Source organism: Panthera leo, chromosome E1 (genome assembly GCF_018350215.1).
Source record: "Panthera leo isolate Ple1 chromosome E1, P.leo_Ple1_pat1.1, whole genome shotgun sequence".
Classification (NCBI taxonomy): Eukaryota; Metazoa; Chordata; class Mammalia; order Carnivora; family Felidae; genus Panthera; species Panthera leo.
The window spans coordinates 21836563-21850473 of NC_056692.1; positions in this window are offsets into that span (position 1 = coordinate 21836563).

Genomic DNA, 13911 nt, shown 5'->3' on the forward strand with positions numbered 1-13911 from the left:
TCCAATCTAGAGCCGGTCAGTCAGAAGCACAGGTGACCATCTGGACTTGCAATTGATGTCTGAAATGTTGGGTTGGGGTGGATGGGTGGTGGGTGCAGTCTTGTAGGACTGAACCCTAACATGTGTCATCTGATTAGGACTGAACCCTAACATGTGTCATCTGATGCTATCTCCGGCTAGATGGTGTCAGGAGCGAGTTGAATTGTGGGACATCCAGCTAGTGATGGAGAACTGCTTGGGACACGCACGTGTGCGTGCGCGCACGCGCGCACACACACACACACACACACACACACACACACATGCGTGCACTGAAATCAAGATCAGAATCTTAGATACTTATTAACTCTTTCCTTGACACTCATTCTAGATTGCCCTCAACCTCAGCCAACACCTTCCCTGGTCTAGGTGGCTTGACCTCAGGGTATTATTCAGACCCTCATTCCTGAGGAGTTCAGTGCCTGGTCATCATGCTCTTCTCAGGCTGTGACACCATCAAAATTGGGTAAAGGTGTACCAAGAGATATCCAAGTGGATCACCTGGGAGCCAAACATAGTCTCCTCTGCCCCTGTTTCCACCTCCTCCCCTTACCTGTGGGTCTCTTAGCCTGCAAGTCTAAAGAGACAGAATGTAGCCATAGCTTGAGGTTTAATGAGACTCTTTCTATAAACTATGGTTTTTCTTCCTCAGGGAACCAGGACTTCTGAGCCCACAGAGCCCTCAGTTGCAGGGATAGGAAACCCAAACTCCCCCAAGTGGGTCACTGGGAGTGATGGTAAGTAGGACCATTCCTAATTCCACCTCTTGATACCTGGATATACAAATTTTACCTGTTTGGAGATACAAGAGTATTTATTAGTTGATTTAGGGTATACATTGAATCCTAGAGGATGGGGCTGTATCCATACAGCATATTTTTTTTTCCAAGCTGGTGCCTCAGCTATGCCTTCAATAGGCCATTCAATTACTTTACCAGACTGGAAGCTTCTTGCTGAAGAAGTTATGTAGTAGGATCAGTGGACCCCATGGTCATATGTCCACTGCTATCCCTCATTTGCTGTTAAATATGTCTCTGGGTCTATAGAGATGTACTGTATGCCAGTGGATGAACACTCTATAAACCTTCAGGTAATGATGTTGGCTGAGATACTTGGAGAAATAATACCCAACCCATACCTGGAAGTGTGTGCCTACTCCAGTTAAGATGGATCACTTTCCTTCTCAGGGTAGAAGAGGTGCAATGTAATCACATGTGTATTTGCCACCAAATAGCTGGGTAGTGTCCTTGATGGATGATGCCATGTCACGGACTCAACCTTGGCCTCTGTTGGTAGTAGGTTAGACATTTAACTACATTGGTCTTGATGAGTGGGAACCCATGCTACAGGGCCTATGTGTAACGTAAACCCCTGCTATTCTGTTCATGTGCCCACTGTCCAATACTGCAGTGGCCAATGTCCACTGGTCATGTCACTCTGTTTGCTTGGCCATTCAATGCCTCTCTTGTTCTCCAAGTTCTCTGATGGACAGTAATAGCAAACAAAGGTCTTCACCTCCTGTGCCTTGTCCCATAGGTCCATCCACATGCCTCCCTACCAGCCTTTCTTTTCCCTAATCTTTCTACCTTTCTCCTTCCCGACCAACCATCCAGAGTATTCCCCACTGGCTATGAGTCCACACATATTCTAATCTCAGGCCACCTGAGTGGACGACCGGGAATGTTGATCAAAGCTGTGCCCTCTTCACTCTGTCTTTCAAGGCTACCCATGAGGTGAGCTGTAGAAAACTGCCATCCATTCTTTGCTGTATCCACATAGTGACATGAACCACCTGTGAACCGAGCTCAACCATTCTCTTCCTCCGTTAGTTCCTCCATAAGTGACTTCTCAGGCAGCCATGGGTGTGAACTGAGGGAGAGGCACTGCAGTGTGGATGACATCAGGGTCTGAGTCACCTGCTTCTCTGGCTACTGTGCCCTCTGGCCCTGCTGGTGCCCAGGCCATATACGCGGTTTTAATATCTTAGTGGATTGCTGCTGGGCCCACCTGGCATCATAACCTGGTGGTCTGACTAAAACTCACCTCATGATGGGCAGTTTGGGCCGCAAGGTCACTTGAATTCCTTTGACCGGGGTCTTTGTCTCTTCAAGGGCTCCATCCGACACTGGGAATTTTTTTCCCCAAAAGATGTAAATTCTCCTCTTTAAGTGGCACAGCCTTGGTTTGGAATCCCAATTTTCATTTTGTGATTCTCCTACTGAGCCATGGGCTGTGTGGGGCACAGTGGGCTTCTTTTCCCAGCACAGAACACTCTAATACCATGAAGCCTACCTGGTGGTGTGGTGCAAGCCATGGGAACGGTTGTATCACACCTGCACCCGTGCAGAACCCGCTCCTGGTCAACACCCCAGTGACAACAACAGCATTTTGGGTACGTGATCAGAGCAGTCTTCCCGAGGATAGGGGAGCTGACTCCCAGGCACCGCTCCTCTTTTTTCATGGTGGAGGCAAGAGACGTATAGTCTTTTACTTAGAGGAGATTATCTGAGCTGGGATGTCCCTTTCAGAGTTGTCCACGATTACGAGAAGGGGACATGCCTTTATTACACCTATATCACCAACCATTGGATGTGGGCTGTCCCCAGAAAAAGAGAGTGTGACCCTGAAGAAGGAGGCTCCCTACAGCCAAGGGCATTCCCCAGAGAGGTGTTCAGTGCAGGCTGGTCGGCTACCAACACAGCTGCAGCTGGGGAAAAACAGTGCTGACAGGTGGATGGGGCTCCCGGCAGGGCACCAGGGCATCCCCTCCAAGGTTGCAAGCCTGGGTCTGAGGCATGATCTCTGAGCCCTGGCTTGGTTTTTCAACTCCCTTGTAAGGTGACTCTTAGAAATTCACATTTTTCTCACTGAGCTTTAGTCTACCCAACTATAAAATGGAATTCTGAACTAGATGTATGGCTTTCAATCAGCTATGCATCACAATCACTAGAGACACGTCTAAAAGAACAGGTTCTTTTTTAAATGTTTATTTTTGAGAGTGAGAGAGACAGAGCGCAAGCAGGGGAGGGGCAGAGAAAGAGAGGGAGACACAGAACCCAAAGCAGGCTCCAGGTTCCAAGCTGTCAGCACAGAGCCTGACGTGAGACTTGAACCCACGAACTGCGAGATCATGACCTGAGCTGAAGTCAGAAGCTTAATCAACTGAGCCACCCAGGCACCCCTAAAAGAACAGATTTTTGTTGTCATTGTTGTTGTTGTTTTGGCATGGTGTCTTTATTTTTTTTTTAATTTTTTAATGTTTATTTATTTTTGAGTGAGAAAGAGACAGAGTGCGAGAAAGGGAGGAACAGAGAGAGAGGGAGACACAGGATCCAAAGCAGGCTCCAGGCTCTGAGCTGTCAGCACAGAGCCCAAAGCGGGGCTTGAACCCACAAACCATGAGATCATGACCTGAGCCGAAGTCAGAAGCTTAACCGACTGAGCCACCCAAGCACCCCAAGAACAGATTCTAAGTTATCTTCCCCAAAGACTCTAGTTCAATGTGTTAGAGGGAGGGGGAGAGGGGGACTTGGGACCCCTATTCTACTTCCTACATTTGCTTCAGCTCTGGATTGCCCTGCACTGGCTATGTATTCCCAGGAAAATTGCTTAATTTCGCTGGTAAGGTGGAGATCAACATACCTGCCACTAGCCAATGATGTGAGATCCTGGGTCAATGGCACTGTAACAGAGGCGTGTGGGTATGTGTTCATCTTAGTTCAGAGGCATGTCTGCACAGAGAGGCAGCTCTCACTTTCACGAGCTTTGTCCCACAAAAGGAAAGCATTTAGCTTCTCTAAACCGCCATTCTTTTATCTTTCTAATGAGCAGCTTAGGAGCACTTATCTCAGATGTTGATCAGGAGGATAAATTGGAGAAGGCACACAAACTCTGTACTCCCTGGCTTGGAGAACAAATACGACAGAAACAACCATCACTGTTTGTTATTTACCGCACAGCAGCTGCAATGCTGAACCCTGCAGGAAAATGAGTTTGTAGAATGTTTCTTCCAAGGGAGTTCCAAGCAACTTTGGGAAAGGCCGGTAGCACATGCCAGCTGTTTCCCTTCTGTAGAGAGAGAACCAAGGCCCTGGGATTGAGAGAGAATATAGCAGAAGATGTGGGCTCTGGGACACAGAGGCCTCTCATACCCTGCATGGCCTGAAGGATTTCGCTGCTGTCCTTGGGCCTCAGTTTTTCCATCGGAGAAAGGAGAGGATAGAAGACAAGGTGTTCTCGGGTCCTATTTAATTCCTCCTCCAGTTGTGTGGTCTCAGATGAAATCCAAGTCCGAGCTATAAAAGAAAGCGGAGAGTCTGGATTCCCAGGTTGCACAGTAACCTAATCACTCTTGCTCCTTAGGGACCAGGATGGGAGCCAGGGGCTCCGTTTCCATGACAGGGGACTCATCTCCCGCCAGAGTCATTCCTGATCACACACTTCCATCCATGCACCAGCAACAATGTGAATCGCATCTGCCTTGGGTAAGTGCTGGCCAGGAGATCATCGAGAGAGAACACGGAAGGAAAACAGACAGCACCTACCTGCAGAAGGCAGCTGAGCCAGCCTGAAGAGCTGCTGACCGCAGATGGCGGAAGAGATTGGGTTAAGGAATTTCACACAGAAGCTCCCCAGAGACCGTGACGTTGGCATCTGGGAGAGGATACCGCAAAATGAAAATAACAGACGACGGCCTGGCATCACTGAACACTTGCCCAGCTGTGACACTGGCATCACGCATTTGTCCTCTGGGACCTCCTCCCTCTACCTGGCATTCCTCATGGTTCCTTTTCCATAACACAGGCATTTCTGGCAAAGTTTGCCCACAGCAACATGTCTCCATTTGGAACCATGAGTCAGTTTGGGGGAGGAATTATGAGAATTCCATTGTCTTAGACTTTGAGTCCCTTCCCAGCAGCTTCTTTTGAAGTCTCTTTGAAAAAAGTCATGACTGGTAAACTTACTCTCCCTCCACGCACGCAAGACACAATGTAGGAAACGATACTCACCGACCAGCGGAGAACACAGCGCAGCCTGGCTTCTAGGTGCTAAGGATGGGTTCCCTCTAGTGGACGGTTGGTGCAGATGCGGGAAATGGTGTACCACTAGGATAGAAGTCACTGTTCAAAACACCTTTTCACCCACACAGATACTGCTGTATAAGTACTGGTGAAAAGGGAATACTACGTGGCAATGAGAAAGAATGAAATATGGCCTTTTGTGGTTGGAACTGGAGAGTGTTATGCTAAGTGAAATAAGTCAGGCAGAGAAAGACAGATACCGTATGTTTTCACTCTTCTGTGGATCCTGAGAAACTTAACAGAAGACGATGGGGGAGGGGGAGGGGGGAAAAAAGGTAGAGAGGGAGGGAGGCAAACCATAAGAGACTCTTAAATACTGAGAACAAACTGAGGGTTGATGGGGGGTGGGGGAGAGGGGAAAGTGGGTGATGAGCATTGAGGAGGGCACTTGGGATGAGCATTGGGTGTTGCATGGAAGCCAATTTGACAATAAATTTCATATTAAAATAATAATAATAAAATAAATAAATAAATAAATATCATTTGAATGCTAAAAGAAAAAAAAAAACCTTTTCACACATCAATCCATTTAACCCTCACAACTTGTTTTAGCCCCCTTTCCAGAAGGGGAAACTAAGCTCCAGCTTCCTATACCTCATTCTTTCCTACATCCCATGGTTGATGAACAAAGGGCTTTTATCTAGTAGACACCGTAGGCATTTTCCCCGGCCCCGGGGCCAGGGTGTTGTGGACCTTCACTTTGAGGAAGCCTCTAGAAGGAAGGGGCCGCATTATTTGAACATCATAGCCCTTGACCTATTGATGTGACATCCACAAGAGGTGTCCAGTCCCCTCTGCACACAGTCCCTATGCCATTTCCACATCCACATCCATGTCATAGGTCTTCGATGACGACCGTCTGCTGGGGCAGAGGGAACCTGGCCAAAAGCAGGGATGAGCACAGAACACAGGGGTATCTGAGCAAATGTCCCTAAAATGCACCCAAGCCAGTATTTGCTGCAGCGTTTTTCTCCAATGCCCTGGAGTACACAATTTCCCATGTCTGCACCAACTGTCCGCTAGAGAAAGCCAGTCTTCAGCACCCTGGAAGCACGTGGGGGTGGGGGTGTTCACCACTGGTCCATTAGTGGTGTCTCCTATACCCTGACTTGATGTGTGCGTTGGGGAAGAGGAGTTTGGCTGGATCAGTGCCATCTCACACCACATTCCATGCCGTACCCGGGAGCTCCGGGTGTGAGACACGGGGGTCGGCAGCTTCTGTGTCACGTAGATGGCTCCACTTGCCCTGACTGATAGATTGGGATTCCCCCCTGTGGTCTCTCTCGGGGAAAGGCTTTGCCAGCCAAACCGAGCTTGGAAAAACACAGCACTCCAACATCTGTATCTGCCACCCAGCTTTGACATTCTCAGATGCTGAGATCCAACAGCCTTGTAACTGTAGGATTCCTGGAGTCCTTCATCCAGCCCAAGTTTGAGTTTAATACTGTCCAGGGTTCTAACAAAGTCAGCAGGCTTCAGGAACAGAGAGGTGTTTCAGGTCTCTGGTTGGGATCCTGCCACGGTGCTGAGCCCCTCACGGGGATGCTGCCAGAAGGTGGAAACAAGAGCGGCTCCCCTCCCTTGCGACCACTTTCCCTTCTTCCTCCTTTTGCTGCAGAAGAGGCGTTTCCATCAAGAGTAAATGGAGCCCTGAAGATAAGCCAACACGAAGCATCTCTTATTCTTAGATTGGGCGTGACTCCACCTCCCGTTCCTATCTCACCCCCGGAACTGGGTGGAAAATGTGCCATGCCCCGGCCCATTGCTACCCTTTCTGATGTCCTGGAAGCCATCCCGGGGCCCAGCACCTACTCTGCAGATTCCAGATCTCATTTCACCATTCTATGACCATGACCCTGCCAAGGGAAAGGCTTCCTTCCTTTCCCCCTAACTCTCTACCTCTTACAAAATAAGGGATATCAACTCTATAAAAACCAGCAGAACAGAGAGCAGGGAGGCTGAGACAAACCCAGACACCCCCCCAGGTTTAGGACATGGGGGCCATGCCCTGATGAGTGGCCCTTTGACCTGGCTGGTCTCCACACAGGTCCAAGATGGGCAGGGCTGTTCCAGCACCAGGGTTCCAACGCCCAGTGCCAGCTCACACCCATCCCTTCCCTCGGCTGCCCACCACTTCTCCCTCTACCAGCGACAGACTCCCACTCGGACGACTGCAATGGTCTTAAGAGTGTTCTCTTCACCTCTAGTTCCTCCCACCCATCTAGCTCAGCCCGAGAAATGCTGATCTTCTGTGAACTGAGACCTCAGAGAAAGGCTAGGGGACACCGATTTAATCATCAAGTGACACTTTTCACTGAAAAAGAGGCACCACACGACCTGTCTTAAGGAGGGGATGAGGTGAGAGGCAAATGTTCTGCAGCATTGACTCAGGTTGGACAATGAGAAGAGGAGGTGAGAAGCAGAATTTGGCGGCAATTTTTGTGCAGGAGCAGGAGAAAGGTCTAGAAAGTTTAGGATGCAAGCTTGGAGTCATGTTTTAGAGGCTCTTGAAAGTCAATATGTACAGCTTGGGTGCAATTCTGAAGGTGATAGGGAGACACTGACCAGCAGGGAGAGGAAATGCCACCATCAGAAGTGTGTTTTGAGGAAAAGAAAGCAGGTGGCTGTGGGCAGGATGGGATGTGGAAGGGAGGGCCCAAGAGTAGGTCTCTGCAATGATTCAGGCAAGAAGTAACAGGAAGGCAGTTTTAGGAGGGATGGAAAACACTGGGATTTTACCGAAGATATTTAGTGTGAGGAGAGAGAGGGAGGGCCAGGGACTCAGATCCTAGAACTAGCTCCCCAATACCACAAGGTGGTCTTTTGGAGCATGCCCACCTGAGACCCAAATTTTCTTCCATCACTATCCCCCTAAACCTTAATTATAGAAGTTTACGTACATATATTTAAAGGGACAGGGTCTGCGTTTTTTGGTGCCCCCTAAAATTCCACTGTAGTACATGAATTTTGCCAGCTCTTCTTTCCAAAATGGAACCCGCTTGTATGGAAACCAGCCTTCTCATCAAGGTAAAGACCAACAAGCAGGACTCATGCCTGCCAGTCTCAGGGAGAGATGGTTGCTGTGGACAGCGGCACACTCAGGAGCCTGGGGCACTGAAAAAGTTCCAGCCTGGGGACTCCCTCATGCACTTAGGCATATCAAGTTCTCCTTCAGGGGCTCAGTTTTCCTCTCCATTAAATGGGAATGATCCTGTGTCCCAGGTAGGAAGTGAGGGAATCCGGCAGATGACCTCCCAGTTCCCTCAGCTCTAAAAACCATGTCTCTTAGCAAAATATTATCATGTGCATTAGCTGGGGAAGAGCTGGATGGAAAAGTGTTTCAAATTTACATGTAGGGTCTGCGTTACTACAAACCCATTCCGTTGCTCCATCGTTGCCTGCCCAGACCCTGAGTTTTTATCAAAGCCCCCAAAGACACCCAAAGTCCTGGGAGCACTTAGCAAACAGGCCACTTCTTCCATCCTCATGCCAGATCTGGTCGTTCTGTGTGCCATCTGCCACCAAGATCTCATCTCTGAAATCCAATCAAGCGGGACCCTTGAAGATCCAATCAAGGGTAGGCACACACAGATGACTAACATGTCACCATGCATCCTGAGACTCAGAAATGATTCTGAGCTTGGGCAGAAGGTAGAGTATGGGTGGCCTCTGTGTGCACAACCACCAATAGAATTCATTTCAACCCCTCTTTCTTGTAAAGCCAGGGCTCTTCATTCGGAAATGGTCCTCAGTCCATTGCCCTCCCACTGTGTCCATGAACCTGCAAACTCAACGCATTGGAGATGTTGGGACCTCTGAAACGCAGAGTTCCTACCAGGTAGCAGGGACCAAACACAGATGCATGACACATAATTGATCGTTGCATCCCCGGCTTTTTCTTTAGGCTATGCCTCTGTGCTACATTACCAGGACTGTTTGCGCAAACCATCTTCCTTGCATGAGACACAGCCACCAGTGCTGAGTGCTTTCACTCTAGATTGATGGCTTCCAAACTGGCAGTGAATCAGAATTGCCAGGACTGCTTCTAAAAACACAGATTCCCAGGCTTTATTGTGACACTCTGGTTCAGAACACTGGCTTATGGAGAAATGCCCCTTTCAGGCTTTTAATTAGTTTCCCTGGGGACCTGAGGCACAGGCTGGTCTGGGACCAGGCACTGGATGCTCTCTGAAGTTCCTCTGTGCTCTCAGCTTTTGGTTCCACCTGCCCTGTGTTGAACTTGCAAGGCAGTCTTTGTAATGACCTGCTTGGTCAATGACCACGTGCTGCTGGTCATTGCCCCTCCTGGATCACCATTGGACTAGCGTTGTGACCTGCTGGGAAGCACTTCACCTCTTTCTTTTAACATCTCTCTCCATTGTCTCTATGACGTTGCAACCTCTGAATAAATCTGAGGTGAAGCTGTAAAAGGTGGCCAGGACTTGTGATTCCAGGATAGTCTTCCATCTGACCTTAACGTCACTTGGGAGTCGTTTAAGAAGAGCTTCCACTGAAGGAGACCTATTTCTCTCCCAAGCTCATCTATCTCCATCCACCACTGACTTATTGTCTAGACCACAGTCTCGCTGTCCGGCAGCTAGTGGAGTCCAAGCACGTGGTCGTACATGCTTCAGCTAACTGCAAACTAGGAGGAGACAGAAGGGGAGGGGAGGGCGACCACCTTCCTGGGAATGGAGCGGCCACAGAACTTGGCCAATCCTAAGTTTCGTTTTAGCTTCTCACACTGATTTCCCAAATCCAGACTGAAACCAAAAGCAAAGGAGGGAGATTGCGAAATCAGGGAGATTTACTGACTGCAGTCTTTGATCTCCCTGCAGAACTTGGCCGTGGTGCCTCTTGGTGTCTGTCCTACCTGGGAATCTGTCTCTCATTGCTTCTGCGCCCAGAGCATTCTGTGCCTCTGGTTCATGTGAGGACCCGGGACCCTCATTCTGCTCTGTATCCAGGAGACGCACTACTTCCTCATGGACAGCAAAGCTCCTGCTGTGGTCCACCTCTGTCACGTGACCTCATCGGGAACCATGAAAACTGCTAAGGGAATGCTTCTGTCCAGTAGCCCACACCTGGGGCCCCTCCTCTAATCACTGCACCCACTTGTTCTGAATATGCATAACAGGTAACTTACTAAATACCTACCATATGCTAACAACTCCCTTTTCCTGTGTCAACTTGTTTAACTCACACTCATTTCACTGAAAAGGAAACAGATACACAGGTTGAAATATGCATCCAAGACCTGGCAGTCTGACTCCAGAGTGCATTCTCGTGACCACCATCCTGCTGGTCCTAGAGCAAAGCAGCAAAGAACTCTTTCCAGCCAATTCCTAGATGTCCAGTTCTCAGACTGGACTCATTTCAAGAAGATAATCATGGAAGAATAAAATGAAAAAAAAAAGGAGGGATCACAAGTATCTCCTGGCCTAGAAGTGGGCCACATGTCACAAAGCTGGGGTCATCCCTCGACCTGTGCCCGTGGAGGACTTCAGTAAAGAATCGGATCACTATTTCTCATAGCACGAGATAAGGCCTCCCTGTCTTTCCAACCACCCTCTTGGGTTGAAACTGGCACTGAGGCCCCTTGCCATCCCTGATCTTGGGCATTCCCACATTCTCTATATGAGGCAGGGTGGACCTGATGGAATCTAGTTAGGTCACATAGCTACTTAACAAGCAGGCCAGGATTCTGCCTGTTTGACATTCATCTCTTGCTTTCTACAAACCCACTCGTTGTCCTCATAAGGGACTTTAGCTGCTGTTTCTATTTCTTGCTTCCAGATGTGCCCTTATTATCAAGCCACATCACTGGAGAATAAATATAACCGGGACTTTTTCAGTGGAACGGTGGCCTTGTGTGGTTTTTGTGTGGATCAGTGCTATGTGATGCAACGGGCAGGGACAGTCCCAAACACTTTACAAAAAGCTGCCATCCTAGAGGCCTTAAGTTCTGTCTTCTTTAAAGAGGAAATCCCGAGTCAGGGCTATGTTTCCAGTGCGAGAACTTCTGCATCATTGAGAGGATACTGTGTTTTCAACACAGAGAATAAACAAAAGGTAGAAGTCCTAATGTCTCTTGTAAATAAATAAGAAAAAATAACTGAACTCCCAAACCAGGGAGGCTATCAGATAATTCACAAAATAAAAACGTAATCCATTGAACATGCACGTAAGCATATCCACCAGTAATAAAAGTTTGAACAAGCAGGTACTGGAATGATTTCTCTTTACTTCTTTCTTATCGAGGTAATACTCTCCTACCATAAAGTGCGATACAGATAAGTCATTTTTATACTTATATGCATTCCACATATCCACCACCCAGATCAACATTTGTAGAGCTTTTCCAACCCCAGAGCCTCCCTTTTGCCCTCACATGCTCCTGCCAGTTCATATCTATAAAAGGGAGTCTCTAGGCTGAATCCTATCACTATAGGTTAGTTTTGCCTATATACATGATAATATTTTATTAACAAAGCATCGTACATTTTTAAAGAATAATGTATTAGTTTTCTACCACTGTCATAATAAATTAGCACAAAATTAGTGGCTTAAACAACATAAAAATTACAGCGCTGGAGGCTGGAGGTAGGCCTTGGGTCTCATCACACTAAAATCAAGACATTGGCAGAGCTGTGTTAATTCCTAGAAGCTTTAGAGGAGGATCAATTTTCCTGATCATTTGGCTTGTTGGCAGAATTCAGTCCTTTGGGTCATTGGACTGAGATCGTCATTTTCTTGATGGCTGTCAGGTAAGGGCTGTTCCCAGCTTCTAGAAGTTGCTATAATCCTTGACCCAGAGCCCCCTTCTTCCATCTTCAAACCCAGTAATGTGGACCAAGTCCCTCTCACTTTGAATCTCTTCTTCTTCCATCTCCTGTCACTGAAGCATCAGGAAAGAGTCCCACACTTCTAAAGACTCATTGGACCCAGCTGGAGAAGGCAGGATACTCTCCTCCCAGGTCCATACCCTGACTCACATCTGCAAAGACCGCTTTGCCAGGTAAGGTGACATATTCTCAGGTTCCAGGGACTAGGTGAGGCTAATTAGAGCGGTGGTGGTGTCCGTTATTCTGCTTACTATAAATAGTAAATGTTGTCCAGAGTAAAACTTTCTAGAAAGTGCTATGGTGATATTCAAAGCCTCAGCATTTTATACTTTGTGATATATCAATTCCAAACCTACAGAAATAAATAAAGACATAGGCAGGGTTTTTAAACTGGCTTTTTCATCATAATAATAATTAAAATTATTTTTTAAATGAAAACATAAACAATATATATACCCAACTATAATGAGCTTTATATAGAGGACCAATATGAGGCCTTTAAAATTCAAGCAACTAAGGGATATCAAATGATTTGAAAGAGTATATGACCAATGTTAAGTGAATTAAGCTGTGAATACCATCATGTGTGCATTTTGTCTATATATGTGTATATGGATATATGGGTATATGTATGTGTAGATATACAAAAACACATATATACATATATGTTTACATATGTATATGTACATGCAGTGAAATTAAGAGAGAAAAGAGGAATAAAATAAAAATATCAGCTCAAGTTCAATCTCAGTATTTAAAATTCAAATAGGGTGACCAGCTGTCATGACTGAGACGACACTGAGGGGTTTCCAGGGATACTGGACTTGTAGTGCTAAAAACGAGAAATTCTAGGCCAAACCAGGACAAGATGGTCACCCTAAATGCAGGTACGTTTCGTCCTCATTTTTAGGCACTTCTGTATATTTTTTATGTTTCCTACAAAAAAAGAGTGCAATCATTAAAAATCACTAAAAGTCCTTCAGTGTTTTGTTCTGAGGTGGGGAAAATGCCAGAGTCTGGACCTGGGAAACATGCCAGAAGTCGTTCTTAGATGTTACAAGTCCTAGAAATGTTGCAGACGAGTGAAGAAGTGTGCTACCATCCACAAATGAGAGACCTGAATTTCAAGGGCAGCTTCTGGAGGAAGCACGGTATTCCCGCGGATGGCAGCAGACCCTGGTTAGCAAACAAGAGTTGCAACAGAACCCTCCGCTTCTGTATGACGAGAACCACCTTGGAGATCAGAATAGGGAAAACAATTGAATTAAAAACCATGAAGCCAAACTTGAACACGTGGCAGCTGCAAATTGCAAGAAGAATTTCTTATTGGCGATCCGTAGTCTGGAACGTGGCCAGCATTGCTGCTACAGGTGGGCGTGTGCGGGTGCACTTCCAGGACGGTGCTGACATCACATCTGCCCGCTGCCAATCACCCGTGTTGGCAGATGCCTTGAGAGGGAGGTTTTACGTTTTCAGTTCATTCATATGGTGGAATACATTAGTGTGTATCATACTGACCTGAAGTTTCTACAATTGACTTAACGTTATGCATTCCTTTTTTTTTAAAGCTAGAATAAAAACTAGTTATTTTTGACATAAAGATCATAAAACACGTTTGGTCCAGAATGTTATGGGGTATAATATAATATCAAATTAGGTAGACTACACGGTCCCACTGAAAAAAAAAAAAAACACTGATAAAACAAAACAGCGACTGTTTTGTATGTGAGGTGGAACATTTAATAGCACAAAGGCTCCTTCACAGTGCTTCATAGTTACTAATGTAGAGGTTCTTAGCCTTCATGAGTTTAATTGTGATCTTCATAAATAATGAAATAAAAATATTGCTCTAAGGGCCAATTAACACCTGTATCCGTTAAGGGCTTTATCATAATTTCCCACTTTACTGAGTTGATGTGGATAACCTTGTGTGGCAGTCATTGGTA